The following is a 19,302-nucleotide window of genomic DNA, read 5'->3' as shown; positions in this document are numbered from 1 at the left end:
GGATGTATTACTGGGTCAGTGGTTTTCTAAATAGGTAGCTCAGTGAGTGCATAGATAGATGACTGCATGTATAACTGGTTTTATTGCTCTGTAAGTATGTTTCTAACTCACTTAACATTCAAACTACATGTTTTCCCTTTTAATCACATACCTACCTTCCTCCCCTATTAACTACATACAGCTTACCCTATTTATAATTTATATTTAATTGAAGGAAAGCTGTAAACTTGCAAAGCGTTCTAAATAACAGATCGATATAGCAAGTGGCTGTTTCATTATCCAAACATCTATATGTCATACTGTTTACATAAATATATCAGTTACTGTTCAAATAACTGACTAGTTCCATAAGCACTTCACTTCATATATGGTCAATTATTTCAGTCCCTTTAAAGGCATGTGGCAGGATATATAACTGATATTCAGAGTTAACTAGATTTAACTGACTTATTCACTGAAAAAACCATAGGTTTCAGGGGCGTTATATTTAGCTGGACTTTCCACTCGTACAAAACCATTGAAATTCCCCCGTTATAGTTAGTTCAGCTAACTATAACTCGTGCGCCCGCAATGCACTGCTGATGACGTCACATATTACATCACTCATGACATGGTTAGTGACATCACTGATGACATCACTGATGACATCTCAATGGATTTGATTGCGGGCGCGCGAGTTATAGTTAGCAGAACTAACTATAATGGAGGAATCTCAATGGTTTTGTACGAGTGAAATGTCCAGCTAACTATAACACCCCTAAAACCTATGTTTTTTTCAGTGAATTTCTACGTTTTTTTAAATGCTAATTCCTAACTATAACGCCGCTGAAACCTATGGTTTTTTCAGTGAATTTCAAAGGTTTTTTAAAAGCTAATTCCTAACTATAACATATCGGTAACCTATGGTTTTTTCACTGAATTTCAAAGGTTTTTTAAATCATAATTTTTAAATATATTGTTATATTTAGTTTTTTGATACTGCTTTTCTACATTTTTTAAACTTCTTATTTTTACATATTTTATTTTTTTAATTACATTACATATTTTATATGTAAATTAAAAAAAAATGTTTTTAAAAGTATTGATACTTTATTTTAAATTTTTTTTATTGTTTTTTCTTTTTTCAAGTTTTTTTTTAAGTCGCGCACCCAATGCGTACCGTTCTCGATCACTGCGCAGAAACTAGCCGCCACTTTACGATTGTTGTGAAGGATCCGCGTAGGGTGTGCGGTGGGTGCGTATTTTCCTGCGCGATTGCAATGCGACCCATACGCGACTTCAGGCGCATACGCAACGCATATGATTTACGTTACACGACGCTCGCACGCTTCCGCGTGACGTCATATACGAGTTTGACGCGGTGGGTGCGCGAAATTTTTTAAAAAAAAGATATATATATGTATTTAATATAAATATTAATGCAAGACAATCTGAGCTAATCATAAAAATAATATATTTTTACTTTTAATAAACCTATATTCGTTTTTAATGCGATTTCGCGAAGTCGCGCAGGGTGCGTGCTGCCTATGAGCAGGGTGCGCGAACCCCATGTGACCTGAAAAAAAGAGATTTGATTGGTTCATTAGACTTCCTATTCTAACTATTGAAGGACCCCACCCATTTCAATCATTCTTCTTAGACCTTCTTTGGAGGAGCATCTCTGAACTTTGACGAAACTTTTGTTTGCTAAGTTCAAACTTTCCATTGCAAAACAATGGCTTCAGGACAGCAGCCGTCATCTGAATCTGATCATTCATCAGATGATGGATTTGTGGCTGAACCTCCACGCCCTGAGAGGTACACATATATTGTTTGGGAATTTTTTACATTTCCAGAAGGAAAAAATAAAACAAATGCTACCAAAGTGACATGCAAAATCTGCGAAAGGGTCCTGTCACGTGGAGATCCCACCAAAAATTACTCTTGCGGGACCGCAAGTATGATGAAGCATCTAAGAACTCTGCACGCTGTCAACCTGGTGCGCGTGTAGAAGAATGTGTGTAAATCCACCACCTGCAGTACCCAGTACTTCCGGGACATCTGCCTCTACAGAACATCTGGACATACATCCACAATTTGCCACCCTGAAGGTCCACTGCATAAAGTGCAACAGATTGCTCTGTTATGGAGAGCAGTCCGTGGATTTAATTTGCCGGTTACAAGAAAACCATCGGTGCTAGAGGTTTTTTTTCCCTGAAGTTCATTGTTTTGCTCCTCCAGTTCTCTTTTTTTTTCCTTTTGAAAAAAACCAAAATAATCAAAAAATTGTTCAGAAAATAAAACAAAAATAAAAAAATAAAAAATAAAAATTCTATTCAGAACTAACTTCTCTGGTTAAAAAAGAGCTATATTTGTATGATAGTGTGTGAAAGTTTAGATGAATGTATGCGTAGTGCATAATTGACTGAAAGAATGCATTATTAATGTATGGTGAATGTATAAGTGCAGAACTATGAGGAAGTGCTGCAGCATCACACTGTAAGCTCTTTAGCTGCAGTGTGCTGTGGTACTTCTGAAGCACAGGGATGCAACATATGTACATAAATATGTTGCAAGTCTATGCTTCCCTCTGCACTGCTGCTTAAACTGCAGCCATGTGGTGACACAGGCACCCTTGCACCATGGTGCAAGGATATCTGTGTCGTGTGGAGTTTGTTTTTGTGCAGGAAGACGGTGTGTCTTCCTGCACAAAAACAAACTCCATAATCAGTAAAGGCATTTTTCTCCTTCAATGTATGCTGAGCATTGTAGTATATATTGAAAGAGAAAAAATGAGGAGAAATGGAAACAGTTCTCCTTCTTGTGCCTTGCTACACCAATTGGAGGATGGTGCAGCATTCACATACGTCCAGATTTATGATTTATGATAAATCTGGAGATGTGTCTTGTTCTATGAGTGTTCTGTGCAATCACGCACAGCAACACCTATAGAACGCCCTTTCAACGAAAAGTGGTGTGTATGATGAGGTCGTATTTACATGGAGAAGAAAAGGTACACAGAGTGCCTTTTCCTCTCTTTGTAAATATGAAAGAGTGTCTTGCGCTATAACTATGTTACAAAAAGTGACATATTTTTGGCACAGGATGCTTCTAAAATTGACCCATAAGTGCTTAGGTATTGGCAGACTATTACAATAAGAACATTTTGCTAGTACATTGTTTGAAAAATTGCACAAGAATGATAGGAGGTAAGCACAGAGTTATGTCTCCAAAGATGCTCAAGGAAGAATGATTGAAAAGATTGCGGTCCTTCAATAGGTACAATGGGAAATATTATGAACCAATCAAATCTTTTTTTTTCAGGTCACAAAATATCATATGACAGGGAGATTCCAAAACTACATAGGTATAAACTTGGTGTTTTGAAGACTGTATTAATACTTTGTAGCTTCTTGCAGATCTGCTTGCATAATATATAAGGAAAATAACTTGTAGGGTTAATGGCTAGGCCATTCCTTAACTATATGACTAATAAATAGAGTAATTTCAGTACTGCAAAGAGAGAAGATACATCTATAAGTACTTAGGCTTTGGCAAAGTGATAGGACATGTTTTTACAGTGGTGAAGGGAAGGGATAGAGCCTGATGTCACATCTGCAAACACACTCTGTGACTTGTTTTAAGTTGAGGAATTTAGTGTCTTAATTCTGAAAGTCCCTGGTCCCTACTAACCCACCATGTCTCTCTATTGAACACCATACAGCTGCATTGCACTGAGGTGCTCTGAAACCATGTCCCATTTTATACCTCTCTCCAATGCAAGTCTTTGGCACTTTCTGCACATATCTGGTGGGTTAGTGGGCCCCAGAGACACTCAGTATTCATGTTAACTTTATCCTGTAACTTAAAATGCCCACTGAGCATCTTTCCACACATATCTACTCCGTCCATCCCCCCTTTCTTCACTAGTGTACAAATACAGCCCATTATGCACATTAATACTTAGTTAAATTTACCTTCACAGTAATAAAAAAACAAATGCTACCCATTTTTTTCAGTTGTTTTTTTATAATTTAAATTTCTGAAAATTTCAAATTTTAGAATTAGTATCTGTGAAAGAGAAGAAAAAACACAACGACAGCTACCTGCATCATATAAGTGTGTGGAACAACTTCATGTGCCCACGTACAGTGCTACACGGAAGGCGCCAATGCACGGCTCGCCACACCTGCCCACTCCACTGCTGACTGCAGTCACACTTGACGCAGCAAGTAAGACTGTGCCACACATAGGTAAAGTCGCCAAAGCTGTGCCCAAGGGACATACCCATGCACAAGTGCACTGTGAGTGGAATGCAAGACATAACCAAATTCCCAGAGGAAATGTTCCAACTTTGAAATGAATGAAACATGGATGTTGCATGGAACAAAATTAACATTGTCTCTCTCACACACAGTTCAACGTCGTGGATCACCCCCCAACACTGGGGGGGAAGACTCACAGGACCCGGCTCGGCGGGATGAAGGAGCCACCGGCAGCGACAACTCTCACCACTCTGTGGACGAACCCGACCCCGACCAACCTGGCCCCTCTGGTGTCCAACGACCTGCAGCACCTGCGTCAGGTACAACCGGGCCAACCACCACCCCCACTCCTGCCACATCCCAGGAGACACCCAGGATCCCTGCCCCACCACCACAAAGCAGCCAGGCTGGCCAGGAGGGACACGGCGTCCTGGGCACCCAGGAGGAGGCAGGCGACAACGCCAATGCCACCCCTCAGGGGTCCCGGAGACCCGATGTGCCCACAAGGGCATGCCAGGTGCAAGTGGGCAGGGGTGGTGGGAGCGGAGGACGGCGGAGGCGCAAGCCTGACCAGTTGGCTGGGGAACCGGTATATTCCCATGTCCGAAACATCCTGGACACATACCGGCAGGACACCACGGGCATGGCCCAGGTTGTGTCCATCCTCGAGGAGATCAAGACCCAGCAGGCCCAGCAACATGCGGAGCAACATGCCTGTCTACAGCAACACCAACGGCGGATGGAGGACAGACAGGCTGAGCTCGTGACGGTGTTCACGGGAATTCACAGTACACTCCGTCGGATGGCCGACAACATGGGCAACCCTCCCTGTGCCAGCAGGCGTAGAACATCACCACCCACAGGGAGGGATCAGGAGGAGGAGGAGGAAACATCCGATGGAGCATCCCAAACATCGTCACGGCCTGCTTCTGAGGGTCCCCGCAGGAGGGCGGGTCGTCCAGGTAAAAGACCGTGAGGGTCGGCGCTACAGCACCATCTCCCAGGACACCTGGCCTGGCACCTGGCCCACTGGAGCAACAGCAGCACAGCATCAAAAGACATTCTCTGCCACATGGCCTTGCTGGTCACTGTCTGACCAATGTTGACAAAGACTGTGGCATGGACTCTGAGGATTTCAAATGGCAAGGACACCAACTCCCCTAGTGAACTTTGGATTCCACACACCCGGAAAGCCCCTCATGTGAACCCCCCCCCCCACTAAAATAAAAATTCACACCATGAAGAGAAGATGCCTGCTGGTTGCATTATTACCTTACATGTGTCTTGTAAAGTCTAACCATGCCTGAGTTCTCATTTGACTTCAACCATCCACACCCTGGGGCCTGAGTCTGGCACAGGACACACGGGTCACAGTGTATTAGGCAAGACAGACATGGAGCACCATACACACCCGTGATGGGCCCAACCAGCTGAGGGGTTGGCCGCACAACCGTGCCGACAGACATATTGAGTACAGCGTCAGCCATTCGCAGAGGTCAGGGATCATGTGGAGTGTCCTGGGGGGCACCCAGGTATGTGTGGACAGGTGGCAGAACCATGTCCTGCAAGCTTGAGTCAGGTGGATGCAGAGAATGGTGGCCTGGCCAACGTTGGATGCATGGGGATGGCACATGTCACAATACCCACACAGTCATGGACATCATGCACAATACACAGTCTAATCACACACAAACAGCTTGCATCTTGCTACTCTACACATAGACACATAGCCACTATCACGGTAAACCATGCCAGACATGCCGTATGCCCCATGGCAACACACCAGCATTGACTGAGAAGAGGCACCTTGGAGGCATAGGGACACCTTTATTAGTCATGTATTCGGGATTGCAGAGGCAACTCGGAGTGCACATGAACAGGTCATGTGGAGTAACATGTGGGTCCAACACTGGCACCCCCCTTCTGCACCACAAATGCGTGATATCCATGGAACTGGCACACAAGTGTCGGCTAACAGCTAAACACCCCCTGCTGCTCACGGAGAGCCTGCCATACACCATAGAACCGCTGATGTGGAAGTCCCACACCATGTCAAGCCAATGCAAACCGTATGTGTCCGAGGGCAGTGTAACACACATTGATGCCATCATCACATTCCACAATCCCATCACTGATGACTGTCAACAAGTCTGACCATCTATTCAGGTGTACCCAGCTGCATGTCATGTGTACCATGGTGATGCGACATGTCTGCAGAGGAACCAAACATCGACAGGGGCAGTGTGCATACATCGTGAACAACTGCCACACCCAATACACCCCTGATGCATCCCTTACCCTAAGGAGACTTCCAAACTTGTCCGTGCGTGTAACGCTGAGTCAGCACCCGATGACGTGTCCATGAGGAATAGCAGTGCCACAACAATGCAAGCAGCAGATGGCATGCGCAAGTACCTGGGGAATAGAGACACACAAGAAGTCAGCCACAAAAAGCACAGCCACTTGCATGTGCATGTACTCGACACATGTATGGATGACAACATGCTAGGTCACAATTATGACTGGGGAAATACACTCATCACTGGCACCATCACTCCAGTGACACATCCACACACACCTCTGACTCACGTGGCATACATGCAGATGGACACACACATCGCAACACATGCCACACGGGGACCAATGCGTGCACACTCAGACACTGGTACTCACCACTAAGCAAAGAAGTCGCGTATGAGCCGAGTCCGGATGTCCTCTTGCGGCTCCACATCCGCCACATCACTAGCCCCATTGCCAAGCCGTTCGTCCTCCACGGGTGGATGGTCCTGATCATCTTGATCCAGGATGAGTGGCACAGCTTTCTCAACTGCCATGTTGTGTAGCATGCAGCAGACCATGAAGATTTTGCAGACCTTCACCGGGGAATATGGGAGGGCGTCGCCGGTCTTGTGGAGGCATCGGAATCGGCTCTTCAGGAGGCCAAATGTCCTCTCTATCACTCGCCTTGTCCGGCCATGGGCGGTGTTGTAGCAGAGCTGGGCTGGCGTGATGGGGTTGCGGAGAGGTGTGATCAGCCATGGCATGTTTGGATAGCCAGCGTCCCGTACATGGAAAGCACATGGACATAAGTAGGACAGGAGAAGCGGTCGTGCTGGAAGTCTACGCAAAATACAGGACATACAGAGTGTACCCACCAACAACACATGCTCGTTCGTTGCGCATCTGCGTCATCATTTCAGGCACCCTGCTACGCCTCATGATGTAGGGATCGTGTGTTGATCCTGGAAAACAAGCACAGACATGTGAAATCACCATGTTGGATAGACACACCACAAGGGCATCGATTGAGTGGTAGTGCTTGCGATTCCTGTATGCTACCTCCTGTGCCTGTGGTGGTACCAAAGCCACATGTGTCCCATCTATGGACCCAATGACATGGGGCATCCCTCCCAGGGCATAGAATCGACGCTTGACCCCAGTCAACATTTCAGGGGTTGGGAAATGGATGAAGTCATCCAGGTGAAGCAACATGGCCTCTAAGAAATCATGCAGCACACGGCAGAACATGCTCTGGGACATGCCACCAAAATGAGCTATGGTATTTTGAAAGGTACCCGTGGCAAGAAAATGTAGGGCTGCCATTACCTTCAGCTTGGGTGTCAGTGCCGTAGGATACCTGTGCAGCGGTTGCAGGTGTGGTGCCAATCTCGCCGTCAACTCCAGAATCAACCGTTGGGGGAAGCGGTAGCACCTGATACAGTCATTCTCCCGCATGGCAGCCAAGTCCGGAATTGGTCGGGGAAGAGGCGGCGCTCTGCAGTAATTTGGAAGTGAAAAGGAAGAGTGAGTGCACCACAACAACAATTTATTTGTACTGAGCACATGTTAATCTGTCAATACACATATGCTACATACGGAGTCAGGTATGTGCCACATGCCCTGGATACGTATGGCTGCCAGGTGACACTCCTACCAAGACCCAGCTACACACGGAGATTGTGAACCTCCACATGCCATGGCATGGGATTAGCTGTGTCCCAGTGTAAGTGAACAGCCAGACGCAAGACAGGAGTGACATACATCCACACATCAGCAGAAGTAGGATGTCGATTGCAGAGACTGGTAGCGGAACACTAGAGCCACAGGTCACATGACATGACACTAGGACAGCCCACACACCTTGCCATGAAGGTGTACATGTGATGACTCACCACACATTCATAGAGAGGATGCAGACATGTCCTTGTTACGCTACTCCGTGTCCCATGCATACATACGCACCTCACATCCGATACCACATGTGGCATGGTGTGCGGAACAGTGTGCCATGTCAATCTACACACAGACACATGTTGGTTGCTGCAACAGCTGCAGCTTATGAGGGAGCTCCAACATCAAGCTAATGGAAATCCCCCACACATACTTGACATAGTCACATCGTGCACCGTGGGTAGTGACATGTCAGGTGTGGTAACCCCTGTACCGGGCCTCAGGGGACACTTCCGTGTGTTGTTGTCCGTGCCATGCCAGTGACGCTCATCCCAAGTGTGCAGTACGACATGCACACATGTCAAAGGAGTCAAGGGCATGCCTGGCACACATTGCACCGTCACACATTACATGTGTACACATCTCATCATACATCTGGTGCCTCATCACAGCCTTTCACACCTGTGCCCCACACATGTAGTACTGCCCAGACAATGTCTTGATGTCCATCCATGGACAAGTATGTCAGCCCTATTCCTTCCTGTGTGCTGCCTGTCACCACTGTGATGTGTGAAAACCACCGTACTTTCGCAAAGAGGGCCTGTGTACGTTCCCGTATCACTATGGGAGTGCTGCCGTATGTGTACCCATAGTGATGGTGAGCGTACAGGCGTGTGTACGGTCCGTACCACCATGAGTACGCATACGCAAGAACACCCATAGTGGTACGGACCGTACACGCGTGCGTACGTTCACTATCACTATGGGTGTTCTCGCGTATGCGTACTCATAGTGATAGTGAGCGTACGCACGCATGTACGGTCCGTACCACTATGGGTGTTCTTGCGTATGCGTACTCATAGTGGTACGGACCGTACACACGCGTGCGTACGTTCACTATCACTTGGTGATGGTGGGTCAACCAACTGTGTGTTGCATGCCCTACATCTGTACCTTGTTTTGTAGATGTTACTTAACTTTCTTTGCAGGCTATGCACTGTAACCTATGTAGATTGGACTCATGTGACATATTTATACAGGTGTGTGATTAATTGCTGTCTCTTCACCTTGCCCACAGCATCGTTGGGGGACACGGAGGGAGACATGAGCACAGACGGAGCGGAGGGACCGAGCACCAGTGCCAGCGTTGACATCGTGGCTGGCACATCGAGTGGTACAGAGGCGGAGGAGAGTGAGGCCGAGGACCTGTCCACTGGCACCACCGAATATGAAGCCGACGGGTCCGAGGATGATCTCTCCGAGTGGGCGGAGGCTGCACCAGCAGCTGACAGCGGAACAACATCGCACCCCGCCCCTCCATTGCCATCAGCCGCCTCCCACTTGCTCGTGTCCCTTCCCAACGTCCACGGTCACCACATGTCTCCTTCCTGCCAGGCACCGCACCCCCTGCCCCTGTCTCCACTGCTGCCGCCAATGCTGAGTCTGTGGACATCCAGGGGCAGTTGCAGGTTGGTCAGGCTGCGATCCTTAATGTCCTCCATGGCCACAGCCAAGTGCTGCACAACATGGAGGCATACTTGGAGGGCATTTTTTCGTCGCAGGCTGACCAACGCCAGTTGCTGAGGTCCATAGACTCGACACTGACTGCAGCAGTGGGTCTCCTGCAGCGCTACGTCCCACCCCCTACCCCTGCCCCATCCACACTTCCCACTCCCATGCCTGTCCCACGTACACCCAGACGTCAGCATGCACCCACCACAACAGACACAGGCACCACACCAGCAGGGAAGGTCATACGCACGCCTCCTGGCACGCACACACAGGGTGAGGTAGGCACACCCACTGGGTCGGGGGGCAAACGTAAGACACGCAGCCAGAGTGGGAGTCCGCATTCCACCCAATCCACTCCCTCCAAATCCCCTCCCCTCAGCTCTCCTGGCCACATATCCGGCAAGGACTCCTGCATGGCCGCTCTGTCCCTGAGCCCCACTGTGACACCACCCCGCAAGCGGTCAAGGGAGTCCCCAGTCAGGGTGGTTGAGTCCCCCCCCTGTCCACACCCTCCCCCAGTGGCGCTGCGACCCATCCCTCCGCCCCCCCCCTCCTTGGGGCCTGTGGTTCCTTCGGGTGCAGGGGAGACGCTGGAGGACCTTGCTAATGTGTGCAGCGAGATCCTGGCCTCCGCCTTTGGCCCTGCCCCACCCCCTGTGGTGGAGTCCTCCATCCCTGCACCCACGACGCCTACCCTTCGCCCTCCTGTCCCTGCGGTGCCTGGTCCTTCCCCCAACATGATGCCCTCCCCGCTGTGGAAGACGAAGGAGTCTGACTGTGCAGGCAAGCTAGGGGACACGCGTCCCACTGTGTCCCCCATCCAGCTGTGACTCATGGACTGCCCTATGGGCTTTGTAAATATTGAACTTTCTACGAACACACTATTTAAGATCATGCTGATTAAAGCCATTTTTGTTTCCTTTGAACACTACTGCTTTTCTGATGTTGCTGTTGGTGGGGCTGCTACATGATTTTGGGTGGTAATCATGTGTTGGGTGTGTGGGAAATGTAGTAGTGTGCTGGTCATAGGGGGGACCCTGGTATCTGTGTGCCATCACACGGTGTTAGCTAGGTTTCTCTGTTCATGTAAGCAGTTACTGCATGGTGAAATTGTCCCAAGGTGTATTCCTTCCTCTGTGTACCCTGACATCTTCCCTGCAGGGTGTTCCCAATATTTAGCGCTGAGCTGTGTGTACATTAGCTGGGTGTGTGATGGACTCCTTCAACTTTGCACATGCATGCTGAGCGATGTCTCCACCTGCATCATTAGTGGCATCCTTGGTAGTCATTGTACTTGTGTATGTGGACTATTGACATGACTTCATGTGGACATGTTTTCTTTTTGGCGCTATGCATGCGTATACTCCCAGCCTCGCACACATGTGGTACATGTACTGCAGGGTCTTTGTGCACCTGACTGACATTTGTGGGCATGGTATCTGTGGCTGCTCCACCCTTTGCGTTCCATGGGCACTGCTGGGAGTGTTAGGCACCCACCCCTCCTGTGTCTGGGCACTGCTGGGAGGACTCTGCACACACCCCTCTTATGACTGGGCACTGCTCGGAGGACTCTGCACACACCCCTCCTGTGTCTGGGCACTGCTGGGAGGACTCTGCACACACCCCTCCTGTCTCTGGGCACTGCTGGGAGGACTCTGCACCCACCCCTCCTGTGTCTGGGCACTGCTGGGAGGACTCTGCACACACCCCTCCTGTCTCTGGGCACTGCTGGGAGGACTCTGCACACACCCCTCCTGTGTCTGGGCACTGCTGGGAGGACTCTGTACACACCCCTCCTGTCTCTGGGCACTGCTGTGAGTGATAGGCACCCACCCCTCCTGTGTCTGGGCACTGCTGGGAGGACTCTGCACACACCCCTCCTGTCTCTGGGCACTGCTGGGAGTGATAGGCACCCACCCCTCCTGTGTCTGGGCACTGCTGGGAGTGTTAGGCACCCACCCCTCCTGTGTCTAGGCACTGCTGTGAGTGTTAGGCACCCACCCCTCCTGTGTCCGGGCACTGCTGGGAGGACTCTGCACCCACCCCTCCTGTCTCTGGGCACTGCTGGGAGGACTCTGCACACACCCCTCCTATTTAACAATATGTACGCTTAGAACATACACGTGTGTGGGTTCGCTCCATGCATACGAGGTGGGGGTACGTGTTGTACATACACGGTTGGGGTGGGGGTACGCTCCATGCATACGCGGGTGGTGTTACGGGTCGTACTTACACTGTTGGGGTGGGGGGTACGCTCCATACATCCCCGGGTGAGGGTACGGGTCGTACTTACACTGTTGGGGTGGGGGTACGCTCCATGCATACGAGGTGGGGGTATGTGTCGTACATACACGGTTGGGGTGGGGGTACGCTCCATGCATACGCGGGTGGGGTTACAGGTCGTACTTACACTGTTGGGTGGGGGGTACGCTCCATACGTACGCGGGTGGGGTACGGTTCGTACTTACACGGTTGGGGTGGGGGGTACGTTCCATACATCTGCGGGTGAGGGTACGGGTCGTACTGACACTGTAGGGGTGGGGGTACGCTCCATATGTACGCGGGTGGGGTATGGTTCGTACTTACACTGTTGGGGTTGGGGGTACGCTACATGCATACGCGGGTGGGGTTATGGGTCATACTTACACTGTTGGGGTGGGGGGTACGCTCCATACGTACACGGGTGGGGTACGGTTCGTACTTACACTGTTGGGGTGGGGGGTACGCTCCATGCATACGGGGTGGGGGTATGGTCCGTACGTACACTATTGGCATGGGGGGTACGCTCCATACATCCGTGGGTGAGGGTACGGGTCGTACTTACACTGTTGGGGTGGGAGTACGGTACGTACATACACGGTTGGGGTGGGGGTACGCTCCATGCATACGGGGGTGGGGGTACTGGTCGTACATACACGGTTGGGGTGGGGGTACGGTACGTACATACACGGTTGGGGTGGGGGTACGCTCCATGCATACGCGGGTGAGGGTACGGGTCGTACTTACACTGTTGGGGTGGGGGGTACGCTCCATACGTACGCGGGTGAGGGTACGGGTCGTACATACATGGTTGGGGTGGTGGGTACGCTCCATGCATACGCGGGTGGGGGTACGGTCCGTACATATCCGTACCCACGATGTGGAATGCTTGTGCGGGCCGTACCCAGGCCTTTGCCACGTGGGTACAGCCCTCCCGCCATTGTTGGGGTGACGTAGGTGTGGGCGTGGTACGACTCGTACCCACGCTCTTAAGGCGTGGGTACGGGACGTACCTGTATTGTTGTGTTGCCGGTTCGCGTCGTCAAGCACTTCCATTGTGGCGGACGCTGGCTTTGCTGGACACGCCCCCACCCCCTCGTAGTGACCAGGGCCTGGGGGTCAGGTATGTCCAGGGCATGTGTGCTGTGTGACTTTGGTGGGGGTTTTGTGGCCTGCCCCTGGTCCTGCCACCCCCCCCTTTCCCCCCTCCCTTTGTTGTTCTGACCTTCTGCGGCGTCTGTGTCGTAACCTGTAGAGGAGGTCGACTGCTATGAGGGCCGGGATGACACGTAGGTTCGGGTCCATGTCTGTCCGTCACGTACAGGTACTCCTTGTTCGCGTCGTCCTGATTTCCCGGCAGTTTTTGGCAGCCGGAAAATATTCTCCGTGCGGGATGACGCCGGTGCGAATCGTAATTCCTGGTTCGTGAATGGCAGGCTGCGTGCGTCCCGACGTCACGTCGGCGCTTTCCCGGATCGCATTTGTATGTTTATTTTCGTCGGTCGGGGTTTTGAACGAATCGTACGGAAATGGAGTTTCCGTGCGATTCGTAATTCCATGTTTGTAAGTTTTGACGACCGGGTACGCGTCGGACGGAGAATATGCTCCGTCCGATGGTTCGTACCCGGTTTTTACAGGATCGTGATCGGCACCTTAGTTGTACTTCCAAGTTGGCTAAGTCCATAATATCTTCATGAGCTTGATGCATTGCTGTTTTCACCCCATTCATGGCGATTGCTCCTTCATTTCCAACAATTAGTTGTCCTAGTGATTCTTGACTCAGTGGAGCAGAGCTTTGACTGTCTTGAGAACTGTCTCTAGCAATATCAGCTGCAATAGTAGCTTCTTGATCAATTTCATCGTTCAACCGTTTCACATAATTTGCAAAAACAGTACATTCTATGGTATCTTTACAAGCATTGAAGGAATCTTCATAGCTGTGAAAATCTCCAAGTAATTCCAATTCTGAACGCCACGGTTTGAACAGTTGCAAAAGTGCTAAATAGTAAAATTCCCTTTTATGAGGAGTGTCGCAACTCAGTTTCCTGTGATTAGTTACATTTCCTTTCCTTTGTTTCATCAAACATCCTTCGGAACCAATCACTGCATATTTTCCATCATTGATGTTTTCTGTAGTATTCTGTTTAAAAGTGTAGTTTTGCAGCACTTCATAGAGACATATCTTCTCTAGATGATGACTTCTATTTGGATAATATGTGTCCAACATATTTGTTTTCAGCATATCTGTACTTTCTTTTTCATTTAATGCTAAATATTTAATTTCTTGTACAGATTTAAGTACTCTATTTCGTGTTGCAGCAAGACCTAGACTCACCCAAATAATTCTTCTAGATTTGGAGTATAAACTTGCAGATGATAACCGATCTGAGCATTTATACGCTCCAATTTCTCGATGGGTTAACATCTTCAAACTGAAACTGTATAATTTCTAACTTAGATTCTTCGCATGAGAAATCTCTTCCCACATTTCTTTCAATTCCGTCTTTTCTGATTTTTCAATATACGATGTTACATACCAAGCGACAGCAATGGAATTATCTGCTACGTACTGAATATTTATGTTAGAATTCCACATAGAGAGAATAACCGTATTTTAATCATTTATGTATTTTGATTCTTCACATCTTCTCAAATTGTAGGAATTTTTGGGAGACTTTCTAGTGATGGTACGTCTCACTGCTGACATAAAACTGTTTACTCTTCCTTTTGATATTACAGGACGTGGAAATCCAAAACGACATTTGATATAAAACATTTCCTTAGACAGTATGTTCCACATCGATGGCTTTGGAATCGTAAGACTTGTTGTCTTAAGTTGTTTTCTTCTGTGCTTTTGGGAATGGCACAGGTGGCATATTCTTCAATGAAAGACACAACAGTATCATCGGAATCAGTTCTGAATTTGGGGGCATCCTTGATCCATATGAGCATATGTATGTGAGGAGCACCTCGAGCTTGATATTCCTTTCTCCAAAAGAAATCCACAACTTCTCCAAGAGGAGGATACTTTTAATTGCAGATAAAAGACATCATAGTTTCAAATCTATGATTGAAATACCTGCATACATTAACAGGATCCAAAGAGCACAATTCTCCAAGTGTCTTGTATTCAATATTTTTTATATTAGAATTAGCTTCTCAAAGAAATTCAAGTAAATCATCCCAAGTGTATTCAGCACAGCTTAGGGTAAGTAACCATGTAGGAGTTTGTAAGTTCCTTAGCATACATTTAAGTTCTCCATGATGATGGTACCAATACTCATTAGTGCCACGCTGACATGCCATCAGATTAATCAGCTGAGATTCTTAATGATCATCTATCTAATGTACTTTATCAATAAATTCCTTTGCAGAAACATTTTGAAGATGTACTCCTGTTTTCAATATGTGATTCACTGCATATGAAAGTCCAGACAAGTCACTCTCAAACAAAAGATGAAATATATATGGGATACATTGTCGAAATCTTGGATCTTCTGCATACAATCTTGTTGAGCGATATTCAGATGCAGGAATCTGCACAAGTCGTTCATCATATTGTCCACCTTTTCCTGTTGGGAACAACTGCGGAGAACAACGAGCTTCCAAGCTTTTTTCCCATACACTCATAGGAGTTCCCTTTGCTTTTTTCATTTGGAATAACTCATTAGTATTCCCCATCACTACTTTGGAATGAAGTGGATGTACACTGTAATGTTCATAGATTTCTTCACTTCTGGACCTGTCCACTTTTTTAATTTGTCCATTTGACATTTCAGTATCTCTGCTGAAAGTATTTCTTCTTCTCCCACATATACATTTTTATAGTACTCATTGTTTTTAATCAGATACAATGTTGCCTTCTGCACTTTCCTAACATCCACTCATTCTTGCCAGACTGTCTTACTCTTAGTAGGAATGTCATTAACTAGAATAACTAGTGGTTCATTTTCTACATTCTCTACACCAATAGTTTCAATATTTTTCTTTAAATCTAGAGGTAAATATACAACTCTTCCTTTTAATCCTCTCTGTAAATCTGAAGGAGGCAATTTACCTGTTTTAGGCTCCATACGAACAATAGCCTGAAATGGGTGCACACATTGAATGAGAATAGACTCATAGATATTTAAATCTATCAGTTCTCGAGGAATAGTTACCAACTCTAGATTATTATGCACAGCTCTAGAAGGCATTTTATTCTCATCTAATTTATTATAACAATATTTACAAATACGCTGATTAGAACCCAAATCAAATCAATTCTCTATCAACAAATAAGTTTCAAATTCCTTCCACTTATCATTATTTTCTCTTTCACTTTTTAAATATAGATCAACAGTCCTAGTCTGATTTTTATAGTGAGTTCGCCGACAACAAATACAAGAATAATTTGGCCTTTCACCTGATATCACATTAAACTTTGTAATTTGTTCTTCAAAATATTTTGTAGTACTATGTTGCACATTCTCTTCAACATTTTCTTCTATTAATGTGTCAGTTTCTGCACTCTCTTGTTCAGGTCCAAAGTAACAAAACTCAATTTCATCACAAACCTTCTTCACATCTGATACTGATCCACACAAAAGAGCACTGTTCAACTCATTTAACATTAGTGCTGGACTTTTTACATAATACAATCTTCTGACTAACTTCCGCATCTGAGAATGATGTACTGCTAACATCCTGAAATGGTGAAAAACACTTTGACATACTTTCCTAGAAAGACAAACCAGTATTTTTTCTCACTCTACAAGGGTCTAGTCCTTGCAACATCTTAATCTTTTGTTTAACACTTTTTTTACAATATTCTCGTAAGAAATTGCGTAAAATATCAATAGATTCTTGACGTACACTACAAATACTACTGCAATCCCAAGTGCACACTGGGGCTTTAGGAAGTCTCCCTAGAACTTCATCAGCTAACACTTCTACATTTTTGGGAACCATCTTCTCTTTCTCGGCCGAGTGAGCTGGTTAGCGATTGACCTCCTCCGCCTGCATTGCCAAAAAAGAATGAATCCTAGGATCTATTGAAGGGAACAAACCTTGTTTTTCGTGGTAGTTTACTGCGAGCGATGCGTGCAGACTGCCTTTTTTCGGAACACCGTTGGAAGCGTCTTGCCTGGCTTCTCTGTTTGTCGGGACGACTCAGGGGCGCTGCTTCCCGGCTGTTTGTAGAGGCTGTACCGAGGTTGCTGCCTACGATAATGCCTCCAAAGGCCCAGACGCGAGGCGCTACCTCAACAACGCGTGTCGCTGCTCCGAAGAGCACAGTGAATGCAGCGAAGTCCGGAGGAGCTGCGGTTCAGTCCCAGTGCGCAGCGGGAGGCCGAGCGAGCAACGGAGGAGGTAATGTGGAGGCGAGCAAGCAGGGAAACGAGCAGACGCCTAAGCGATTGGGGGCAAAATCTAAAAATAAACCAGCAGTACCACAGATGTTTTTTAAAAAACAGACAGATAAAGTGTCTCAGCATAATGACAATAACGGTTGTGATCGGATTCTGCCAGAAAAAATGCAGGACGTTACCATTCTGGACCAGGGTCAAACAGCACTTACTCTCTCACATTCTCCTTTGAATCCACTCACTGAGGGAGTTATTGAAGCGACTACAGAGAGAAATAAGGAGGGTGCTGAGGTTGGTGCAAGCCCAGGAGATAATAGTCCTAGTGTCAGTAACGCCCGGAAGGTCTCTGGATCTCAATCAAAGGGGATGCTGGGAGTTGTGGTCCAGTCAGACCTATTGGCGACTGTACCCCTTGGTCAAGTTATTAAAGATCAGACTGTACAGGGGGGGAAGCTACCTACCCAGAACGAGATGCTGGATACTGAGGGTGATAATTTTTTTTCTTTATCGGATCATACAGCTTCCTCAGATGGTGACACTGCTCTGAGTAGAGACTGGACAGACGACGATAGTGACCCAGGCGATTGGCGCAGTAATGAGGCTTTAAATGCCGAAACAGTCCCTAAAGGCCTGGATACAGTTCGTAGAGCTCGCAATAATCAAGAGCTTTTGCCTCAGGGAGCGGATACAGGCTCTTTGGCTTGGGACTATTCGTTCTCTGCTCAACCGGACTCCGAGGGAAAAATAATCACTCAAAATGATATCCATAATGCAACTGGGACTAATCCACTGTCAGGCGAGATAACACTGGCAGTTATCTATCAGACATTAATGGCACACCGTGAGGAAGCTCGTCTTGAGAATTCCCGACTGCAAGGGGTATGCCGTCGTGTCCAAAACTCCATTCGGAGAGTAGCTAAGACGTGTTCTGAGATTTCAACGAGGGTTGGTGAAGCAGAAATTAGAATATCTACTTTGGAGGATGACATGCTAGCCCAGAGGAATGCAACTGACGCAATTCAGTCACAAAGGGATGATATCCACTGGAAGCTTGCCGATATTGAAAATCGAGCTCGTAGGAACAATTTGAGAGTTCTGGGGGTACCTGAAGGAATTGAAGGCTCGGATGTCAGAAGCTTTATTGCAGCATTGTTTACTGAGGCATTCCCTGAAGTCCAGCAGTGGGACTGGCAAAAGGAAATACAGAGAGCCCATCGGTTCCCCTTCAAGATTAAGCAACGATCTGGGCAAGAAGACAGCAGGCCACGTGCAATCTTAATCTGTTTTTTGAGCTTTTTAGCAAGAGAGAAGATTTACGATCTGGCAAGGCCTGATAAGAAAAGGGTTGGGAGGGGCTATGAGTTCTTTGTTAGACCTGATTTATGTCCAGCTACTGTGGAACGGAGGTGGCAGCTCCGGCAGTTAATTGGCCCATTTCAGTCAAAGGGCGCTCAGGTGTTTCTACTGTTTCCCTCAAAGCTAAAAATCATTTTTCAGGGTGAGACAAAGTTTTTTGCCTCAGAGATTCAGGCAAAGGTATATTTGGATTCATTATAAGGGTACAGCCCTCTTTCACTATTCTTGACTTTGACTCTGACTTTGATAAAAAAAATTCAGAGGGCTCAGGGGTCCTAGGGGGGTGTGTGTGCTTTTAGGGAAGCACTGTACCATATAGAAAGTAATAATGGAAATGAAAGTTATTTTTTTTTGGTTTTTTTTGTTTTTGTTTTTGTCTTTTGCTTTCTGAGTTTTTGATTACGTTGTATTAC

This window comes from Triturus cristatus, chromosome 12 (genome assembly GCF_964204655.1).
Source record: "Triturus cristatus chromosome 12, aTriCri1.1, whole genome shotgun sequence".
NCBI lineage: Eukaryota > Metazoa > Chordata > Amphibia > Caudata > Salamandridae > Triturus > Triturus cristatus.
The sequence above is the reverse complement of the archived record's forward strand: the minus strand, read 5'-3'. Positions refer to the sequence as shown.